Consider the following 23738-nt stretch of genomic DNA (forward strand, 5'->3'; position numbering starts at 1 on the left):
ATATCTATTAGTATTAAGCGTGATATGATTAGCTCAATGAATACAAGGAATTTCACAAAATTCCCACCTTTTTCTAAGAATAGCAAAAATAATGGCTGACATTTATTAAACACCTCCTAGTTTCCAGGCCCTATGGTAAGGGGTTTAGATGTGTTACCTCCTTTTACCATCTCATTAACCCTATCAAGAAGATAGCATCACAGACTCCATTTAATAATTAACATTTAGAAACCCTAAAGAACATGCCCAACATCTTACCTCCAAACCTGCCTTTAATTCATCATAATATACAAATTTTATTTGTAGTAGAAAAAGGAATATAAGTCAACAACTTTAACATAATAAACTATATTTACCTTAAGCTGACAGCCAATATCTACCAATGGCAAACAAAAAAATCTATGCTTACTATCACCATGATTATGTGAGACTGTCAGTAAGCTCTTGTTAATGCAATAAGACAGAACAAAAAATAAAACAGATTTAAACATAGAAAAGAAACAAGAATATAGATTGAAATACAAATAAATATCCATACTTAGGAAGATACTTTCTTTTATTGAAGGAGATAAATTTTCTAAGCATAAATATATGAAAGGAAATATATACCAGTGATATAGTTCCCTACACTCAAAACATCAAAATCAAAAGGCAAAAACAGACAGTAAAAATATATAATATCAATGAATATAATGGACCATACCTCAAGAAAAAAAAAATGAAATGAAAAGGCAAAAAAAAAAAAAAAAAAATTGGGGGGATAAAAAAACCTTATGGTAGTTATGAAGAACACAAAGACCCCTTATAAAAGATATTAACAGTTTACAGCTGGGCGTGGTGGCTCATGCCTATAATTCTAGTACTTTTGGAGGTCAAGGCAGGCAGATCACAAGGTCAGGAGTTTGAGACCAACTGGCCAACATGGTGAAACTCCGTCTCTACTGAAAATACAAAAATTAGATGGGTGTGGTGGCACGTGCTTGTAGTCCCAGCTACTCAGGAGGTTGAGGCAGGAGAATCGCTTGAACCTGGGAGGCGGAGTTTGCACCATTGCACTCCAGCCTGGGCAACAGAGTGAGACTCTGTCTCAAAAAAAAAAAAAAAAAAAAAAAAAAGATATTAACAGTTTACATAGAAAATGCAAGTGGATTAATATGTAAAAAAAATTAACTTCTCTACTAATTGAGTGTAATCTTAAAAAAATAAGGTATGCTTTATACCTACCAAAATAGCAAACATTTCAAATATTTTTTGAGGACATACTGCAACAATTACTTATAGAAGGGTAAATGTCTCTAACTTCTCTGGTCAGAAATTTATCAACAAATACAGACTCTTAGACACTTCCTATCCTTTGCTATGGTCTGAATGTTTGTGTTTCCTCAAAATTCGTATGTGAAAAGCTAATCACCAAGGTGAAGATATTTGCAGGTGGGGCCTTTGGCAGTTGACTTGGCAATTGATTAGGCCCTTTTATAAGGTCACGCAGGGATTACTGCCCTTTTTAAAAAAGGCCTGAGAGAGACACTCTCCCCCCTCCTTTCATTTGAGGTCTCATGGAGAAGGCACTGTCTATGAACAAGAAACTGAGTATGCCTATGATGTGACTTTGGATTTTCCAGCCTCCAGAACTATGAGAAATAAATTTCTGTTGTTGATGAGCCACCCATTTGGGATATTTTGTTGTAGAAGCCCAAACAAATTAAGACACCCTTTGGTGTAATAATTCCTGTGATACATATTTACCATAAGGAAATAATTAAAATTAGGACAATAATTTACATAGAAATATATTCTTTGAAATTTTATATCTAGCACTGAAAAGAATGAAACCAGCCTAGCTATTGAACAATAGAAGAATGGTTAATTTTATTTCATTCTTTTGACAGAACGTTAAGCTTTTAAAATGTTTCAATATTTACTTAAAGTGATCTATCTCAAAATGTAAATATCAAAAGCTAAATGAAAAAAGGATAGAATATTTATATACAATATGATCTCATGTATCTGTATATTAAGAGAAATAGATTGAAAGTAAACTATATGAAAATGTTGAGTCAATATTTCTGTGTGGCAGGTATATAGTTGATTTTGATTTGCGTTTTTATCTATTTCTACATTTTACAAAGTTTCTACAAGGAACTGTTATAACTCTTATACTTTAAAAAAAAAAGTTATAAATATGAAAGTGCCTAAATTAATAGTATCCTGTGGGTGAGTAATTTGGTACTATCTCAATTTTTGTCAGCCAGGAACTCCGGTATTAGTGATCTATTTTCATCCATACATCTATTCAACCTTCACAAATAGAACAGCTTCCATGCCATTGTTCATGTTCATTAGAGTGAACTGATGCCAATGACCAACAGTGTGGTCCTGACGGCAAGCACACCTCTCAGACTGCAGTTCTGGAGCCCAGCTTTCTTACCACAGCACAGACTGTCAGTCCTACCAAAAGAAGTAGAGAATGGAAGAAGAGTGAGAAGCCAGAGGCAGACAATTGCCAGGGTCTGAACTCAAAGTTGAAGCAACATGTTCTTCAGTGCAATGATGGATCTGTCAAGGCAACATGGTACTCGTTCCTGATTACCCTCAGACCATTAACTGTGAGGACCTACAGGAGCATGTTTTCACCATTTGGGATATGTGTCAGTTTGCTCAATTCAATAAATAACCACTTCTCACTTGACAAAACAGCTGGAATTCATTAAAGTCTGCTAAATTTTGCGATAAGGACGCATGTGATTTCCAGAGTGAAGGGCCTTCATGAAATACTTTCCAAACAAGCTTGACCATACTTTAAGCAAACCCCTTCTTTATTCTAAATATCTACAGAATTATATGTGTATACACAGACATCATTATATGTCTGCCAGCCAACTACACTGTACATCAAGAGTCATACAGAGACAGAGAGATTTACAGTCTTCTAGTGCTTCGAAATCAACAATGTCTACCCAATTAAACTCAATGCTTGTCCATGGTGGAGGAAACATTAGATGAATTATTTCAAATTCTAAGCACTGATTGTATATGGGCAATGGATAAGTGAAATGACTCTTTTTCATTTTAAATTCTGTTGCATTTTCCCCAATTTTGTCTCACTGAGTGTATGTTACTTTTATAGTGGGGGAAAAACCCCTTACAATATTTAATGTTCTCTGCCCTTGCAGAAATTAAAACCTGGCAAGGAGGACAGATTTTACAGCTAGCTATATGGCAGTGTAAAGAGTGCTATACCTACAGTGCAAAGTTCTAGGGGAGTTCACAGGGGAAGGAGATTAATTCTGTCCAGGAAGGAGGAGGCGCCATGAGGATGAGTGAGCTAAACAGAGAAAGCAGTTTATGAAATGAGCCTTGATGAATGAGTAATATTTTTATCTGGCCAAGAAGAGTATTCCAAGAGAAAGATCAGCATGTAGAAACTCAAACATGAGAGTAGAGCACATACTAGGGGAACGACAGTTAATCTGGAGTGACGGCCCTTATCTGATGAGGCAACCCCAATTGTCAATTCCTCCCAACTCAATGTTTAGTCTTAACTTTTAATTTCTCAATATGCATTTGGGTTAAAACTGATTTCTTATTTTACCACGGTTCACAATAAGTAGGACTGCATGCCTCATCTGTCTCAATCTGAAGATTGTTTCAAAAATGAAACTAATTTCAAAATTAAACGGATTTAAGTATTCAGCCAATTCATTTGATTTGCATTTTAGAGATTTCTGTTGAGAAATTATAATGATTCCTCACAGCTCATTATTTTTCACAATTTGATTAAAGGTTCTGTAACTTAGCTAATTCAGGTGTGGAAAAACATTTAGGCAAACAGTTTTAAGTGATTTTATGACATGCGTGTGGATGTGAACAGTAATACAAGTTAGAAATTCTTTCGGGTATTTTAGTCAGAGTCTTCACTGAATCAACAGAAAGCCAGATGAGGGAAATCATTTGATGGCAACAAAAGGACTGGGGCTCTCATCTCTGCTCCTCCATCTACTAGGCAAGAAATTTCAGCCCATGATAAACTCTGAACCTTGTTTTCCCATCTGTGAAACAGACATAATAGTACCATGCACTCTTTAGTTCACAGGATGATTAAAATCACATCAGGTAGAACACGCCATAGTTTATGCAATTCTTAAAGCCCTCAGAGCTCATCTTATGAGTTCTGTAAATTCTGCTCTGAGAAGCTCCATTCAGCAAAATGAAGGCAGGGTTGAGACAGGCTCAAGGACACTGCTGCAGGATGGGTGGGGCTCCCCTTCTCACATCTCTACTTAAGTCTGAGGAGTCCTCGATTACCTGCTTTACATAGTAGGCTCCAGAAAACCTTTCATGCAAAGAAAATATCCAACAGTTTAAAAGGATTGAAAAACACTGATTTATCCCAATTGGCTCATTTTACGATGAGAAAAGTAAAACCCAGAGAAGCTAAGTAACTTCCCCAGCTTTAAGTAACTACAAACTGGCAAGGCAGATGATTGAATCCAAGCCTTCTGTCTCCAAGTTCAATGCCTTTTCTACTATAGCATATGGTGAAGTTACACAAATATTACATACTGACATGGAAGTACTAAGAATCAGGACAGTTCTGTACAGGAGATATGATATCACCTAGACAGTATGAAAATTCCATTCAGCAATATAAGATGAATTTGTGTACTTATTCAATAAATATTAAGTGTCATATGTGTCCCAGACATTGTTTTAAGCACTGCTTTCAGCCCTACAAAATTCAGTTTCCAACAAAGAAGTTATGACGTCTAAGCTTAACACTGGAATAAAACATCCCCATTTTTGCTGAAATGGATGAATAATTGGTATAGTAGTATAAATGTGGTTATTGCCCATGCAAAGACACCTCTTTACTTTCTGTAGTGATATAAACACTAATCTGCTTGTATCTGGGCCCACTCTTTCTGAAATTTCTATTATTAATTTGCTCCTTCTATCAAAAGCAAAAGCATTACTGGGTATATACCCAAAGGATTATAAATTATGCTGCTATAAAGACACATGCACACGTATGTTTATTGCAGCACTATTCACCATAGCAAAGACTTGGAATCAACCCAAATGTCCATCAGTGACAGATTGGATTAAGAAAATGTGGCATATATACACCATGGAATACTATGCAGCCATAAAAAAGGATGAGTTTGTGTCCTTTGTAGGGACATGGATGCAGCTGGAATCCATCATTCTTAGCAAACTATCACAAGAACAGAAAACCAAACACCGCATGGTCTCACTCATAGGTGGGAACTGAACAATGAGATCACTTGGACTCGGGAAGGGGAACATCACACACCGGGGCCTATCATGGGGAGGGGGGCGGGGGGAGGGATTGCATTGGGAGTTATACCTGATGTAAATGACGAGTTGATGGGTGCAGCACACCAACAAGGCACAAGTATACATATGTAACAAACCTGCACGTTATGCACATGTACCCTACAACTTACAGTATAATAATAATAAATTTAAAAAAAAAAAAAAAAAAAAAAAAGCTAACATGCCACTTGTGGAGTACATTCCACCTACTTTCACCTTCAAGGAGCTGGATCCTGCAAGCATCTCCTTTCTCTTCCGTATATTTATTTTCTCTCTTTCTGGTGATCATTTTGCAGCACATAAATATGCTCCAGTGACTGTCACTTTAAAAACAAAACAAAAACCTTCCTTGCCCCCATGACCAACTGCCACTCAATTTCCTTTCTTCTTTTCCAAGCAAGTATTTTTGGAAAGACTTGTCGGCAGTCACTGTGGCCTTCCCACCCTTACCCCCACCCCATCTGTTGTCAAAGGCAAGCTCCACTGCTTCTCCCCTCTGGAATATGAGAACAGGGATCCTGCCCATTCACCATGTATCCCAGTACTCAAAACAGCACCCAGCATATGCTTAGCTCAGTAAATATTTGTGGAATGAATAAATCATCTAGAACCATACAGTGATTTAGTGAATTACATAACATACAGCTTGTCAGTTTCTCATATATTTCAGAAAGATAGGTCACAATATATGCCAAATTTTACTTGATTGCAAATTAAATTACTTCAGTCACTATTTGAAAAAACTTGTAATGACCCAGAATGCTAGAGTAAAGCAAACGTATAAATGTAATTTAAGTCCTACCAAACTTGTGACAGGATATTTTTGTGTAAGTTGGGAAAATAATTCTAAAATCCATTTTGAAGAATAAATATTTAAAAATAACCAGGAAGACTTGACAAAGAAGAATAATGTGGATAAAACTGCACTGCCAGATATAAAAACTGTGTTACAAAATAACAGTAATTAAAACAGCGTGAATCTGGCACAGGATGAGAGATCAAAAACAGAATACAGAGTTCAGAATTGAGCTCAAATGTATTTGGGGATTTGGTAAATAAAAAAGATGGCATTTCTAATAGAGAAGGAAATAATGGTTATTCAAGAAAAGGTATTAGGACAATTGACTAGGTGCTTGCTAAATAAATAAGTATCCCTCCCTTACTCCTCACACTGAATTCCAAGTAAATTCATAATAGAAAATAAAGCACTGGAAAACCTTTTTCTAGCCTTGCAGTGAGGAAGGCCTTTTGAATATGTCAACAAAACTAGAACCATAAAGAAAACCACTGACAGATGACAGACGCTACTTAGAAGTGAAAAGAAATATATATATGGTAAAAGCAGAACAAAGTAGAATAGGAAACCCTGTCAAGAAGATTAAAAGGCGAACAAAAATCTAGCAAACACTTTTGCTACGTACATATGACAAAGGGTTACAAAAAAGTTATGTTTCATCAACATGGAAAAGAATATCCTGAGACATAAATAGGCAAAAGAAATAGACAATCTACAAAATAACAAATATAAATGATCAGTAAACACATGAAAAGATGGCCAGTCTCATGAGTAATCAGAAGAATGCAAGTTAAAATATTGAATTGTGTTTACCTATTTGCCAGCTAAAATTAAAATGACTGACAATACACTGGGGTTCAAAAGGGGATAGACAATGGAAGTCTTATGCGCTATTAGTGAGAGAATAAACTAGTATGTTTCTGAGAGTTGGTCTGGCAACCAATATAAAATATCCATTAAGGGAACAATCAGACAATTAATACATGATACAATTTGCAGAGTCATTTGCAATTGAAAAAAAAGTCCATCAGGAGATTACTGAATATGTAATAGTTAATCCATACAAGGAACTATCATAGAGACCTGATTATGGAGATCAACATTTTTCAAATGTAGAGAGAGACCCACAGTGCTCGCTTCAGCAGCACATATATACTAAAATTGGAATGATACAGAGAAGATTAGCATGGCCCCTGTGCAAAGGTGACACGCAAATTCGTGAAGCATTCCATATTTTTACAAACCTGCATATCCCATACATGGATCCTGGAACTTAAAATGAAATAAAAAAATACAAATGAAAAAGAAAACGTAACAATCCAATAAAAAATGAAAACAGGCAAAAATTTAAAAATAAATAAAAAGAGATCCGCAATATGTCAGGTGGAAAAAGCAGATTCTAAAACTATTCTACCTTCTCAATATTTCTTGACCCAGTGCCCTTCCTCCATCTTCATCATTACTCTGCAACATCCTCTCTCTCCTGGTCCTCCAGTCTCCTCTCATGCCTTCCTCCTGTTGATCTTCCACACTGCAGCTGTGGGGAGAGTCCTACAATGCTAGCATCTGAATCTTTTGCTCCTCACTTAAAAATTGTAATAGCTTGCCACTGCTCAGAAAGGTGACTGCTCTTGCCTGATATGCTCGCACCTCCAGCCCCCTCTCTTGCCTCTCTCTCCCACTTGCTCTAGTCACCTTATTTCAGTTCTTCTGTTCCCGCCCTACCCCACCCCTGACTCCAGCCTTGCTCCTTTGCACTTGTTCTCTGTTCGGAACCTTCTTTGCTCACACTCCACCTCCCATCTCCACACTGTGCCTATTAATACCTCTACACCTTTATGCACTCAGCACAGATGTCGTGTCCTCAGGGAAGCCTTCCCTGTTTACCCACTCTAAATCAGCTCCCCTTTTGTATACAGTTGGTATCTGCAGATGCAGAAGCTGTGGATACAGGCTGGCTGTAAATGACTTGAGGGGTTGAAGTATCCACAGGGAGTCCTGGAACCAATCCCCATGGATACAGAGGACAGGTTGTACTCTCACAGTTCTCTTCATTCTTCCTCAGTCACCTTGTTACAGCTTGGAATTATGTATTTCTAGATTATATCGATTATATCATGACTATCCATCTCCATCTCTACGCTGAGGACAAGGACTATGTCTCCCTTCCTCATCATTATATCTCTGCTACATATTAAACACATTTTAGACACTGACATGATCGCACACTGAAGCATCTTGAGTGAAGGAAGGAAAGGCTAGAATAAGGATTTGCTACTCTATTACTTGATAATTGATAAGAAATAGATGAAGAGCTTTAAGAACTTTTTAATTATTATGGTAAAAATGTGCATAATTCATCACAAATTTTGAACCAGGAAAGAAGCAAGGTATTTTTTTTCCTACTATATTTGTCCTTCCCAAATCAGAGACTCGGTGGTGCACTGTCTGGCTGTTGCACCTCACTTCCAGGAACAAGAGGGCAGTCTTATGCCCAGTGGCGACTGCCCAGGTCAAATTTACAGCAAACTCTGGAATTCTGATGCTGAGAACCAGACCCTCTTGAACCCGGTGGCCTTATTTCCTAAATGTTGTCCATACTGAAGCCAGTTTTATTTTCCATTTGTATACTGTAAATCAGAAATTCAATGTTGAATTGATTCCAGATTTCTTCTTCTTACTCTCTGTTGCCATGTTTCTAAGCCAGTTTCACTTTCTTGGGAAAATCTCACTATAAACCAAAAAAGGGGAAGATCAACTGCCCCTTACCTTCTTTCTCTTTTCCTAGGCTTTCCACACCACACTTCACAGTGCCCACCAAATCCAGCCATACCCACCTAGGAAACTCAGGATAGACATTTTGTTTCCCACAGTTGTCAAGTGGCTCCCACTTCGACCTTGTAGTTTTACAATTTGGAATTGTCAAAGTTTATTTGTCAATGCAGTGAAGAATCCAGGGCTTTGCATAGAGCCCAGCCATTTCTCCCAGGCAGGCTACTCTGACCTCACTTAAGAAGGTGAAGGACATTTGGAGGAGAAGACTGCAGTAGTTCAAGGTGGCTGATGGTTTTATTTTTTAAGGATGCAAGAAACTAACAGTGCATTTTGGCATCAAATACAAATTATAAAAATTGTGTATAGCTGTAGGCAGATTGGCACCTGTGGATAGTGGGTGAAGATTTATAGTCAATATTTAGTCAACAGTTCAGTCACTGTCATAGATAGAAATGTCTCTGACTTCTTTTAAACATTATTTGCTACTTCATGTTCGTAAGTTTAGGTAATCATTTTCCTGACCAGTCATATAAAAATAATTTTTAAAAAATACATCTCAAAGACGTTTGACATAATAGAAAATGGGGCTGGGTGTGTGTTTATATACATGGTGTAACTGAAAGAGCAGATTTCCAGTTGGCAGACCTGCAGCAGGCCATTTAACATTTCTAGAACTAAGATTCCTTACCTGTAAAATTTAAAAATAAACCAAATTAGGTCCGAAGCCCTACTCTCCTTCTCATTTTTTAATTTATGTAATAATCTGATGGTATCTCACTTACAGCATTAATCAGATCTGACTTGTGTTTTAGGCATCTGAGTTTGTCATACTTTAGCCATTCCCTTTACCTCCCCCAAGTTCAGGCCCTGGAAGCCAGGGATTTTGTTTCATTCATTTGTATGTTCCCTGCTACACCCAGAAATTGTCTTGAATGCTCAGGTGCTCAGAACAGATTCCCAATCGAATGTGAGTGGCCAGGAGTGAGCAGTACCCCTAATACCACAGTTATATAGTCTGGATTGTCTCCCCAAAATTCCAGTGTTGAGGTTCTACCCCGCAGAACCTCAGAACACAACCTTATTTGGAAACAAGGTTCTCACAGATGTAATTAGTTGTTAAGATGAGGTCATTAGGGTGGGCCCTAATCCAGTATGACTGGGGTTCATATAAAAATGGGAAACTTGTGCACAGACACACACACACACTCAGGAAGAATGTCATGCGAGGATGAAGGCATGATTGGGGTGAGGCTTCTACACCCCAAGGAATGCCAGTGATCACCAGTAAACATCCAGAAGCCAAAGGAAAGGCTTGGAACATCCCTCAGAAGGAGCCAATCCTGCAAACACCTTGATCTTGGAATTCCAACCTCAGAACTGTAAGACAACAGATTACTGCTGTGTAAGCCACTCAGCTTGTGGTACTTTGTCACTGCAGCTCTAGGAAGAAATACGCTCACTGCTTCACCACTTGCTGCCTCAATAGAGGTAGAGCAATGAACTCCTCAGGGCCTCCATGGTGTTTACCAATGTCGCTGCCAGAGGGCACCAGTAATCTCTGCATCTGACTACCTCCCTCACCCTGTCTCTCCATCCACCCTCCTGCATGGCCTTGGGGTATTTCAATATTCTCCACCTTTTCTTAGAAGGGTCCTTCCACCTCCTTGCCCTAAGAAGAACCTGTGTTCCCCTGGAGGAAACCGCTGTCTAGAATCTGCAGCTACCTTCAGTGGAGACTATTAGTCATTCACACTCCTCATGCCTCAAGGCCAAGACTGAGTTGTTCAAGACTACTTCTTCCTCTTCCCCTTGCAAAACCTCCCACTTCTTTAAGGTTCACACTGTACCCTATGCCCTCTGTCCCCTTGCAATAGTTACATCACTCAGAGATACTAAGAGAAAAGTGGTAAAGAATGCAGGCTCTGGGGCCAGGCTGTCTGGGTCTGAGAACTAACAGACTTGACACTCACTAGCAGTGGTGCTTGGGAAAGTTTACCAACCTCTGTAACCCTCATTGTTCTCATCTATAAAATGAATGTAAGAATGATATATACAATTCATAGTGCAGTGCCTGGTACTTGATAAGCACTGAATAAACATTAGCTATTATTATGTGAGTTTTTAGGACTGAGTCATCTTCATCTGCACCTTAATGACTTCTTCTTCAATGCCTTCCATACATGCATGGATGACCCCTCCCACCCCTGGATTGTTGGTTCTTTGATCTCCTTACCTCCAATGACCTTCTCCTTCACATCACCTGAACCACTGATGCCCCCGGTCACATTCCAGCCTTATCAGCTCCAAAATCTGTATTACCTCCAACTTCTGAAATTAACAAGATCTCATACTCTGATCACAGATGTTAATGTTTTGTCACATGTGCTTTGTATTTTTTTGAAATAAATTTGTCTACTCGTAAAAAAAAAAAAAAAAAAAATGTTCAAATGCTCTCACTAAAAAAATTCTATGACCCTGGCCAGACGTGGAGGCTCATGCCTATAATCCCAGCACTTTGGGAGGCTGAGGTGGGCAGATCACGAGGTCAGGAGATCGAGACCATCCTGGCCAACATGGTGAAACCCCATCTCTATTGAAGATACAAAAATTAGCTGGGCCTGGTGGCACATGCCTGTAATCCAAGCTACTTTTTCGATAGTGTTAGAAACCATCTGCCTCTGAGACTGTGCACTGGCCTTGCAGTGAAGTGAAGATTGTTCCTCAGTCTCTCTCCAGGCATAGTATCTCTCCTGTGTGCTCACACACTGTGTGTGTGTGTGTGTGTTCATGCACGCACACCATGTGGAGAGGTACATCTTGGTAAATTAGGAACAAGCACCATTGAGGGGATTCATTTCACTATAACCTTAATAGCTATTTCTTAGAGAGACTACAGAAGAGTACTCTCTCTCTAGTGGCTGCTGCTATTAATAGTATTGCCCTTTCCTCTCCAGAAAGAGTATTAGTTCATTCAGAAAAATCACCATCCAAAGTTAAAAGCCATAAAAATCATTTTCCGAACTCTTTCTTTCTAGGTATTATTCTGGAAATCAATAACTTAATTTACTAAAAATTAACAATTTTTTAAAACCTCTATGGGTACCTTCACCTGTTCACTCTTTTTTTTTAACACCAGTTTTTACCTGCTCAGAGGGCTTAACACATTCTCTTATACTTTTTCAAACTCAGCCTCATCACAGCCCACTGATAGTTCCAGAATCAACAGTGACTTCTAGGAATCGAGCTCCCTTCTGTTAGACAGCTCTCCCACAGGCTTACACATGTTGCCTCCAGATGACTTGGCTTTCATCCTAGAGTTTGTAATCAACCCAGGGTGTGGATACGTGCTGCAGGAGAATTTTTAGCAAACCTGGAAGATATCTCCACATGAAGCAGGTAGGAACTTCAATCCATAAATGCACATGTGCAAGAGACCAACTTTATTTTTCCATTATTCCCTTTCCATTCTGAGCCTCTATCCTGCAGAGGTAGCAGGCAATTAATCCCCAGTAAACAGCAACAACTCTGCTTTTCCTGGGGTTAACCTAACTTCCTGGGGCCAGGGGAAGCCTTCATAGTAGCAAGACATTGCTAAGGGCATTTGCAATTTGTCCACACGCAGCCTCCTCTGAGACATCCCTTACTGCTGTCTGTTTGTCCCTTCAAGCCTGGCTGTTCTTGCCACTATGTATGTTCCCGGGGACCATGAACTGTTTGGTTTCTATGCAGTACTGAGGCACCAGAGTCTCTGTGAAACTATCCAAAACCCCATATATAATGTGCTGCCAGTTACTCTAGTGGGAGAGGTAGGTATTGCTTCCATGGGCATCTAACCTAGGATACAAGAAACAGATTGCCCCAATCTCAGTATCTTCTGGATTCTTGGAGGTTGACTACTTCCCTAAGACTTTCTCTGGAACCCACCTACATCTCTGCCCTTCTTACTCCCCTTCCATCTATTTCCCATCCTTACCCAACCTCCCCATACTGAAGGAATATTTTATCTCATCCAGGAGAATAATTTTCTCTGCCTCATGAAGTTTCTTCCAGGCATTTTGCCCAGAGTCCTCCTGGCCTGGTCCACCCGCTCCTGAGGCAACAAAGCACATTATTGCCTGCTGTAGCCCTGCAGCTCTGTGGAGTTTCTTGAGCATTCAAGGCCTTCCCAGGGCCTGGATACTCTCAGGGCTCCCTGACTGGCTCCTTCTAACCAATCCTGCCTCCATGTAGATGTCACTTCCCCAACCACCCTATGCAGCCACCCATCATCTTGCACTACCTTGCTTGTTACAGCTCATCGTTTTTATAGCCTTATCATAGCTCATCATTTTTTGTCTCTTTCTTGCTCATCTGTTTATTGCCTGTACTCCCTCTGGACTGTAAATTCCACGAGGACAGAGACTACGTCTGTCTTGTGGTTAAGAACATGAACTTTGGAGCCAGCCTGCCTGGGTTCTAATCTCAGCTCTGCCAGTTACTAGCTGTGTAATCTTAGGAAAGTTACTCAACCTCTGTGACTTAGTTTCCTCATCTGTAAAATGAGGGAAACACACCTCATAGCATAATTATGAGAATTAAATGAGCCAATGCCTGGCACATAGTAAGTACCATAAAGTGTTTATTAAAAGAAGTATGTAGCATTTAGTATAATGTCTGAATCCTAAAAGATGCATGAAACGTTTTTGTTGAATGTAGGAATTAATACAAGAATGAATGAATGCTATAACTCCAAACAAATGTAGTCTTCCATCTGTGACTCACTTGCTCTGCTAGCTAAGTCAGAGTGCAACAAGATCAAGGCTATTTGTCTGAAGCCTAACAAGGACAGCGTAACTTATGGCTTTATACCAAGTAACTACATCCCTAGCCTGTGTAGCCATCTAGCAATTGCACTGTGCTGTTCACAGGCTGTAATGAATCAGAGTCTTAATGGGTCAGTATTTGTCTGTCACAACGAGTATACGAATCATACATAGTACATGTCTTATTTACTCTAATTTTATAGTTTTATCTGCTTTGTAAATGACAGTTCTTGTTTCTAATCATCCTATAAAAATTACATAATTTTCCAACAATAATTCCAGAACCTGGAAGGAGTAATATCAATTTAATTATGGTCTTCTTAAAATAATTTATATACATATATATGTACATACCTACTCAAATAGCTGGTTATGATCAGGAGATCATAATTAGCAGATTAAATGATGAGCCAAGTATTTAAGGGATACTCTATGGAAGTGTCTAAAAATCTTTCTGCGGATCAGCATACTGACATTTTATTTTCAATGTGTAAAAACAACAAAAAAAGGAAAATATTAGATATTTAAGAAGATATAAAAATGGTTCTTACAGATGAGTTATTATGAATTTAAGATGGTCTCCCCTATCTACAGAGCACAGGCCTTCCTGTTTTATTCATTTGTGCACTTTGAGACTCCTGAGTATACACTTTTCTGTTAGCTTTGCTTTTCTCTGTCCACTCCAGGTCACTCTACAGGAATCAATGGCATAGTCAGCATGGCAGAGTCACAAAGAAGCATGGCCCAGTAAGAAAGAAGATTACACTAATACTAACAAATAGAAATGAGTTAGAAGGATGTATTTACTGTGGGAAGATCTAGCCTATATCACTATGTTCTGAGTGGCCAGCACAAGTCTCCCAGGGAGGACAGGGTGGTCCCCTTGACCCCACAAGGAAGGGAAAATTACTATTTCCCTGGCCCAAACTTATCAGCTTTTGAGGAGCACAGAGTTGTCATGGGTAAATAAGAGTACCTTCATCTACCTGTTCATACAGTATATTTGAAGTTTAGTCAAGCATGAAAAATATGAAACTTTTATCCACATGACTAATAGAATGAAGACATAAGTCAGACACATTTTGCAGTGACCAATCTCTCAGACCCCGACTGCATAGTCATTCACTGCTAATTCACATCGGGTTTTCAGCGGTGTTCACAGAACACCAGCAATTGTCTGTACCCCACAGAGCAGGACGTCTGAGAAGTTTAGTGAATGTTCCTCACAGCAACATGTTCTATATTCCACCATTAATTCCACAAAGTACTCGAGTAGCATAACTTCTAATTTAACCTCTTCTTTCTGCTTTCCTTGGGTCTCATGCTTCAGTTTTAAAATCCATATAGCTAGAAGGCCACATATGGAAATGGTATCTCCCTGTTACACTTGATTTTGTGTCAATATCATGATTCATTTTATACATTGCTTCTCCAGCCCAAAATCCCATCATGTTTTGTTCAGCTCACTGGATCAAAAATACATCACCATATCATTTTCCCACTGGAAAACATACTACTGTCATTTTTTTTTTCATGGAAATCAGTCTTTAATATTTGTTCACTAATCTTCACCTCTCCCACCAATGCCTCTCTCCACCCCTGCCTAAAATTACTCATCATTCCAATAAGTTAATATATTGGAAGGGAAAAAATTTGGTTTCAGTCTCAGGGACCAATTTATGATCATCTTAAATCAGCCTCTTTTTAATTGATGAGTCTACTGCAAATTGCATACTTTGGTTTACTCTGTAAAAAACACAATTAAACTAAGGCAAAGCTGGTTCTGACTCATGTATAATGAAATGAAAACAGTATCATCATTAAGCACCAAATAAAGCCATTGATTCCGTGTATTATTCTGTCAGTTTTAATTGAATTGCATTTCCCCCTTTCAGTTCTTAATTATGCAGTTCATGCTGAATCTTTATTTTTATGCACAGAATGGGATAATGTTCTCTTCCTCCTTACCTTAGTGTCTAAAAATATAAGCCTATTGAGAACAGAAAAGTCTTTGTTGGTCTTAATTAAAGCAAAACACCTGCTTTTATCCTGGGAGTTGAATGTGTTGCTGTACTGTGAGATTGTTACCAAGTGAGGGGACAATAGGACTGCTTCCTGTTGCATGTCCACCTCCCTGACCTGTGGTCACAGCCTCTTTCCAAATTCTATCAGAAGAGGAAAACATCACACTATCTGGCAAAGGAGATCCATGGGGCCTCTCCAGCCTGCTAATGAGCATTAACTCTTGTCTAGACTGTCAGGTCTAGACAGAGCAAGGCAAAGTAGATACGGCTTAACTTGGGGGCAGATATGATTAGTGAGATAACAGTCAATCTGAAAATTCATTCTTTTCTTCAGTTAACTTGCAAAAGACCTAAAGGCAAAAGCAGGACTCTCCTCTCTGGTATGTGTCACATAACTGAGATTACGTGCAAGTGAAAATGAGCAAAGGGAGATGGAATGTCTATCAAAACTAGACTTGAAGGAGATCCTGCTACCACAGTGTAATTTCCGTAGTTGAAAAAGAGACAAAAGGGAACACAATCTCTACCCTCCTCTTGTTCCATAATTGGTCAGCTGTGTCAAAAGTGCTTCTGCCAGATTCAGGTAAATGCGTCACCCTAATACCTGCACGATTTTATTTCTAGGATTCAATTCACAGGAGGCAAACGTTCCTGTGTGAAGATATCAAGTGATAGTGTTAGGAAGTTATTCGTCTTGGACCATATAATAAAGGCTATCTTGGGATTGAGAACCAAAGAATGAGCTCTGGTCAGTCTTTGGTATCCCAGCGATATTCGATATAAACTGAAAGATTATTATCATTGGCTTGACACCCCAAATGACAAGGGCCTGACTCATAATAAGTATTTAGTGGGAAAGAGGAAGTGGCTGTTATTTAGACTTAACCTTAGAGTTGAGGGATTGGCCTCCTCGGGCTGAGAACATTTGATCTGATGCATTGAAGGGCTGGCCCTCCCTGGAATATCTCCTACCTCTGGCATATCAGACTATGCTCTCCGTGCAGCTGCATCTCCAGCATCCATGCTAATAGAGGACACTATCTTGGAATGAGAAGAGGCACTAATCATTCTCGTACTTATTTTACCCATGTTCAAACTCATCTGCCAATATTTCCTTGTGCAGTGTGCTGCAAAGCATTCTAATAAGCTTATTCCAGTTCCATCTTTTTTTAAATTCCCAACCTATCCTTTGATAAAAGTGAGGAGAGAAAGGAAAATGCCCAAGAAGTAAGAAAAGGGATTTATGATGGGAACAGGGAACTCACATTTATTGAGTTCTTTTATGTTACAGGCACAATTGGGTTCTATACATTAGTGACCAGTTTTTGTTGTTGTTGCTGTTGTTTTTACATCAATGATCAGGTGTGTGTGTGTGTTTACACACATATATCTATGTATAGGATAACAGGGAAACAAGATAAAGTGACTTAGATACTGGACAACCAAGGGTTAAATGTAAATGCTAGGACATGACTCTACATATTTATAATATCCCTGACTTCAGATTCTACAGTAATAGGTAGCTGGTAATTCTATAAATAATGTTGATTTTCCATGTTCATTGTTCCTAATGTTGTAGACTAATGCATATGCCATGGTAACATCTATTTCAAATCAATTTCCTACAAGTGCCTTTCACAACTATTTTGTTTTTATTAATAAATTAAAACACAGCATACTTGAGCAATGTATTTTTGTTCCATGCAAATTCACAGAGATCCAAAAAGATTATGAAGGAGATAAAATTTGCATTTATAAGAGACTCTCCTTCAGAAGGGTTTATGAAATTATTCTTTCACTATTCAAAATAGGAAACCATAAAACAAGGAGATTATAATAAATCCTTGGCAAAAATTCACATGAATACTGCCTGCCAACATTTTAATTAAGGATAATAGGTTGGCTTATCAAATATAATTGAGGGAATATTGACCGAAGTTGGGTTTGTCTAAGGGGCAGGCAACGGAACATGAGGTTCTAGTCACAGCCTCTCTCACATTTCCCCTTGACTCCCTTTGTAAAGAGACATTTTCCCTCACCTTGCCTTCTCAGACCTAGAAACAGATAAATTAAAGGTGCAGCTGGATCTGACAGCCAGGTTCTGTGGAAGTGGAAAGCATTCTGGTGCTGATGGAACTTTGCAAAGTTGGACACCAAAGGGATCCCCACGCCTCTGGGGATCCAGTAGGATTCTCGTGCCAGAGGAAGGCTCATTCTTCACCCTGGGTGTAACCTGGGCCTCAGCAAATTCTCTGATAAGATTTACTGAAATACTTCCAACTGTAGGACAACACAGATTTCCCCTGCCAGCACAAAGGAATAACTTTCCTGAGATCTAAAAACCAGCATATATTCAAGGAAAAATAAAAGGAAATTGACTAGCAAAACTACCTCATGAAATACATCTCTTGATTCCTTAATGTCATCCTCTTTATGAACCAGATTTTCTCATGGCCTAAACTACTCCCTGATTGTAAATTAAGCACCATATGAATAACTTGCCTGATGGTATTACAGTGATCTAAGGTTAATGTTTAACTATTAACAGAAAATAGGATTCCAGGTACTATAACCTGGGAAGAGTACCATTAGGGTACCATTTAGAAAATTCTGTTTAAGTCTTATAATAAAGGAGCAACTTAACTGCTAGAGAAATTTGAGCCAATGAAGAAATTGATGTGAAAAGAATCTATCCCCTGGGCTGGGGTATTTTATGTTTCAATATTGAAACTTGAACATTTTTTTACACCAGAAAAGTTATTCTTAGTAGTTGGCAGAGTAAATCCATGTTATCGTGCATTCTGAAGCAGTTCAGCTGAATCTAATTAGAACATCTGCAGATTTATGCAGCTTTCTGTATATTAAAGTCCCAACCCTTGTGAAATAAATATTTCTCCTCAATCCTTTATTTTTACCCTTCTCAGGGTTAATCAGACTAATATGGTATAAATTTTAACAACCATTTTTATGATCCTAGGATGAATGGTGCAATACAAGTCTAAAATATCAAGATCTTATAAATAGTGTCAGTATGTACTGGCTTCAATGCCTTCCTCCTGGCCATCAATTTTGGCTTACAGAGAGGGAAACAATTATGAACTCAGTCACTTGCTTCTTTTTATTCATTTTTCAGAGATTTTCAAGGTGATCCATGCATTTCTGGGATGTTAAGGAGAACTTGTTTGGTCTTAATGTCTCTCGATAGAAAATTCATTGAATTATGTAGGCAATTAAGCAAAAGGTCAGTTTGGTTTTACCACTTAGACAAATTACTCAGACTCATGTAGAAAATGAGTGTTTTGCTAGAGTTATCTTTAAAATACTTCTTGGGAAACAAGGCTACCATGTTTCTTGGGTAACAGAACACCTAGATGCAGCACTTCACACTAGGACTTTTGTCTTAACTAATCTTCTATGTTAGATCAGGCTCACCTCAGGCTGATGAATAATATCTACTTCAGTCATATAATACCTCAAGGTGTTATCAATTAGTCTTAAAATTTGTTGCATCTCAGGCTGAGAAGCACTGTAGCAAAAAGAGGACTAATCCTGGAGTCAGAGAGCCCTGTGGCGGCAGCAGCTATATCACTGGTCAGCAGTGAACAACTGGCCAATAATCACACTACCTAGAAGCTTAGAGAATTCATGAGCAAAGAAATACCATTTAACCCAGCAATCCCATTACTGGGTATATGTGCAAAGGAGTATAAATCATTCTGTTACAATGATACATGCACACGTATGTTCACTGCAGCACTATTCACCATAGCAAAGAGTTGGAATCAACCCAAATGCCCATTCATGATAGACTGGATAAAGAAAATGTACATATACACAATGGAATACTATGCAGCCATAAAAAGGGATGAGATCATGTCCTCTGCAGGGACATGGATGGAGCTGGAAGCCATGATCCTCTGCAAACTAACACAGGAACAGAAAACCAAACACCACACGTTCTCACTTATAAGTAAGAGCTGAAGAATGAGAACACATGGACACAGGGAGGGCAAGAATGCACTACTGGAGTGGTGGAGGGCAAGGAGAGCATCAGGATAAATAGCTAATGTATGCGAGGCTTAATACCTATGATGGGTTGACAGGTGCAGCAAACCACTATGGCACACGTTTACCTATGTAACAAAACTGCACGTCCTGCACCTAGAACTTAAAATACAATTAAATTTAAAAAATAAACTACTAACAGAAGAGTCTATGATTCCAGAGTGAGGAGTAATGCATCTAATCAGAGAAAAACATGGTTTATTACTTAAAAACAAATAGGTATGTTTTGTCTTTGAATCTTGAATTTTAATTATTTGTTTTGAGAATAAAGGCCATTAACCCACCAAAATATAATAAGATCTGGTTAAGGAGGAAAACCCCTAGGGAAACTTTTCAGTGGATTTCTTCAATATCGTATTAAAGACTCTCACATATAGAAATCCAGAGTGGATCTGTAGGGAGCAATGAAATTCCACATCATGATATAAGGCAAGTTATTGAAAATGCTGTATGAAATCTTGGTTCTGTCACCTAAAATACAATAATAATTCATGGGTAAAATAAGGATTTACCCAGCAATTTTAAAGATTAAATAAAATAACGTGGGTAACTAGTACATGCTCAATAAATGAGAGCTAAGATACAGAGACGGGACCTTTAAAAATGGAGCATGAAAAAAGAGACCCTTTTCCTTGGCAGTTAAAACTTTTTTTTTTAGCAAGCTCTGGCAAATTTTATTAAAGGGAAATTTTGCATGGTTTATTTTTCATCAGTCTGTTCTGGCATGCTTCTAATGATGTCAGAATCACCTGGATCAATGATAGCCAGTGTGCCTACTCTGTAATATTTTCCTCATGCTGTGCCCTGTTCAATATTATTGCCACTGTAGTGATGGACACCAGTTTTGACCAACATTGCACAGTACTCTATTTCTGATTTCTTCAAAGTTGGACACTTGTTAAAGAGAATAACCAATTTCGCTTTGCCCTGTCTGATCATCTTCAGAGTCTGCTTGTACTCCAGCACGTGCTTTTCACTTTTTATAACAAGTTAGAGCCTAGAATTGATAACTTCAGCGACTTTTTTGTCTTCTTTGCAGCCACCATCTTTCTGCCTTAGGTGCGGGACGGCCTCCAACCAAGAGTTGCTGTTAAGATGGCCCGGCAGCGAGACAGGCCATTGTCAACTCTTAAAAGACTGTTATAGGGTTGGGTTTGGTGGCTCATGCCTTTGATCTCAGCACTCTGCAAAGCCAAAGTGAAAGATAGCTTGAGGCCAGGAGTCTGAGACCAGCCTGGGCAATATAGCAAGACCCCCATCTCTAAAAAATAAAAATAAAACCTAAAAATTAGCCGTGGTAGACCAGGCGACTCCAGGGGACTGAGGCAGGAGGATTGCTTCAGCCCAGGAGTTTGAGACTGCAGTGAGTTATGATTACGCCACTGCACTCCAGGCTGGGTGACAGAGCAAGACCCTATCTCTAAATAATTAAATAAAATAAATTTTAAAAGACTATTATAAACAAATTCCATCAGGTTCTTCCTATCAATCCACGCTTTAAAGCAGTGGTTCTCAAAGTGTAGAGCCTGGACCAATGTCAGCGGTATCACTTGGGAACTTGTTAAAATGCAAATTCTTGGGGCCCAAGGCCTACAGAATCAGAAACTTCTAGGATGAGACTCAGAAGCCTGTGTTAACAAGCCTTCCAGAGGACTATGCTGCATGCTTAAGGTTGAGAAGCACTGTGTTAAGCCCTCCTTCAAATATCAGTGTAACTTCAAGGCTTCCACTGTCTCAAGGGTCTTGCAGAAGGTCCCTTCTTTGTCTGTCAGGATGTGCAGATTCCTACTAGATTTGCTGAACAATCTGAGTCTCCACTTCCTCCTTCTTGGCATTCATCTCCTGCTCTTTATTCAGGACTAATTGATGTTCACACTGGCCAATTAGTCAATGCTACAATTCAAATGGCCCCAGCTGTATCCAGAATTAACATGAAAGCTTTCCTAAAATATGTGAGTGGATTCAAAAAAAAAAAAAATCACAGATTTTCCTTTTCAAAACAAGCATTTGGGCCTATTTTTGTTCAAGTATGAAGGTGAATTTTTCATGTATTATTTCCTCAATATAATTATTTTATGTTTGTTAAATACAGAGACTGCTAAAAACTCATTTGTTGAGACTTCCACAAGTTGATAAAGAATAGGATAAAAGCAAACGTACATCTTCATTATTTAACTACCCTAACCTGCTTATCAATCTCATCTTTCATTTGTTCATTCTACAAATATGCATCAAGCACCTATTATGTGCCAGGCACTGTTCTAGGTATGACGGCTTCAACCATAAACAAGACAGATGGGGTGAGATTGGACAGATTGGAGGGGAGTCTCTTCCTGCTACAGCTTGCATTGTAGTGGAGGACAGAACACTATAAAGAAATCAACAAATTAACAAGTACAATAATTACAGGATGTATTAAATATTCTGCAAGATAGAAACAGGATAATACGATAGAATCCCTGGAAGGGGTGGCTTCCTTAGACAGGGTGGTTGAGAAAGGTGTCTTTAGGGAGATTATATCTGAACTTAGTCCTGGAGATTGAAAGGAGCTACTTAAACGAAGAGGTGGAGAAAAGTGGAGGAATTCAGGCAGAGGATTATACAGCAAGCAACAGTTTTGTACTTTTTGAAACATGGAAGCAAGCCATAGTAAGTCCACAGGAAAGAGTGTTGGGGAAACATCATTAAAAACAAAATCTCCTCCCAACACAGAAAACCTCTCTACAGACTAGAAGAGAAAGAAAGTCATCTTATTATTGAAAAAGCATTGAATAAGAATATGATACCTATCACAGATAATCCATCAAGAGATTCCAAAGTTCAAAAGACATCTCATCCTCTTACCATGTGGTACATACTTGTCATCAAGATAAACAATAACTAGTTCTCAAGTAAGAGGACTTGGCAACACCATTTGTCACACATAGCTCTTCCTAAATTTACTTGGTAGTTGAGGTGACCATCTGTGTTAACTACTGGCTTTATTCCACAGAAAAATAAACTTCTCTTTATGACAAGACATAGTTTTGCAACTTGGAGCGAGGCACCTGCCCTCCCACAGAAATGGAGAAATAGGGGCACTACCTTCCTTGATTCCATTTGAAAGAGATGGCTCCCACGTCCTTGCGAAAGATATGCCTGGGTCTAAAACTGGCCAGAGGCTTATTTAGCTTTCAAAAAGATTTACATTATATTTCACAGAGACAGAGAAAGAAGTTAACAATTACAAATTTTCTAAGTAAATGTTCTCAGAATAAGAGGTTGGGGTGGGGGAATTCCTTCTATTTTCAACAAGAATTAAGCCTCTTAATTTTAAATTGTCTTGGCCCTTACAAAAGGCATGAATTAAAGTAACAGGAAATTATGTAGGATCTTAGAAGAGTTTACCTTTTACCCTCAGAGAAATGGAAACCCACTGAAGGTTTGTAACATGATCAAATTTATATCTTTAACAAGGCATTTAGCCCCAGACAGAATGTACTGAGAAGGACACAACATCGCTTTTGTGATAATTCTTGTTAAAAATGCATAACCCAATCCAGTCATAGAAAACAACAGAGGAACCTAAACTAGGGAGCATTCTATAAACGAACTGACCAGTACTTTTAACAAATGTCAGTGTTATGAAAGGAAGACTAAAGATCTGTCACAAATTGAAGGCCACTAAAGAGATATGACAAGCAAATGTAATGTGGGTCACTGGATTGTATCCTGGACCAGAAACATTAAAAACTGGTGAAAATTGAATAAGACCTGTAGCTTAGTTAATAGTATTACATTAATGTTAATTTCCCGCTTTTCAAAATTGGTTATATATGTAAGATGTTAAAATTAGGAGAAGCTGGATGAAGAATATATGAGAACTCTCTGCACCATTTTTGTAACTTTTTTATAAATATAAAATCATTTCAAAATAAAAAAATTTTAAAGTGAAAGAGC

General features: G+C 38.5%; 1 protein-coding gene, 1 non-coding gene and 1 pseudogene across 4 annotated transcripts in view; 2 read left to right on the top strand and 1 right to left on the bottom strand.

The window, feature by feature from the left end:
- The window catches only part of CDH20 (cadherin 20), a 217809-nt gene that overhangs the window by 51671 nt on the left and 142400 nt on the right, over positions 1-23738 (top strand). The window lies entirely within an intron of this gene.
- LOC112611796 lies at positions 7263-7371 on the top strand. The gene has a single exon (XR_003116757.1). It is a non-coding gene; the product is annotated as a U6 spliceosomal RNA (small nuclear RNA).
- On the bottom strand, positions 20446-20845 carry LOC112611636 (annotated as a pseudogene). Its single transcript, XR_003116701.1, has one exon. The product of XR_003116701.1 is annotated as a 60S ribosomal protein L30 pseudogene (transcript).

This window comes from Theropithecus gelada, chromosome 18, assembly GCF_003255815.1.
Source record: "Theropithecus gelada isolate Dixy chromosome 18, Tgel_1.0, whole genome shotgun sequence".
Classification (NCBI taxonomy): Eukaryota; Metazoa; Chordata; class Mammalia; order Primates; family Cercopithecidae; genus Theropithecus; species Theropithecus gelada.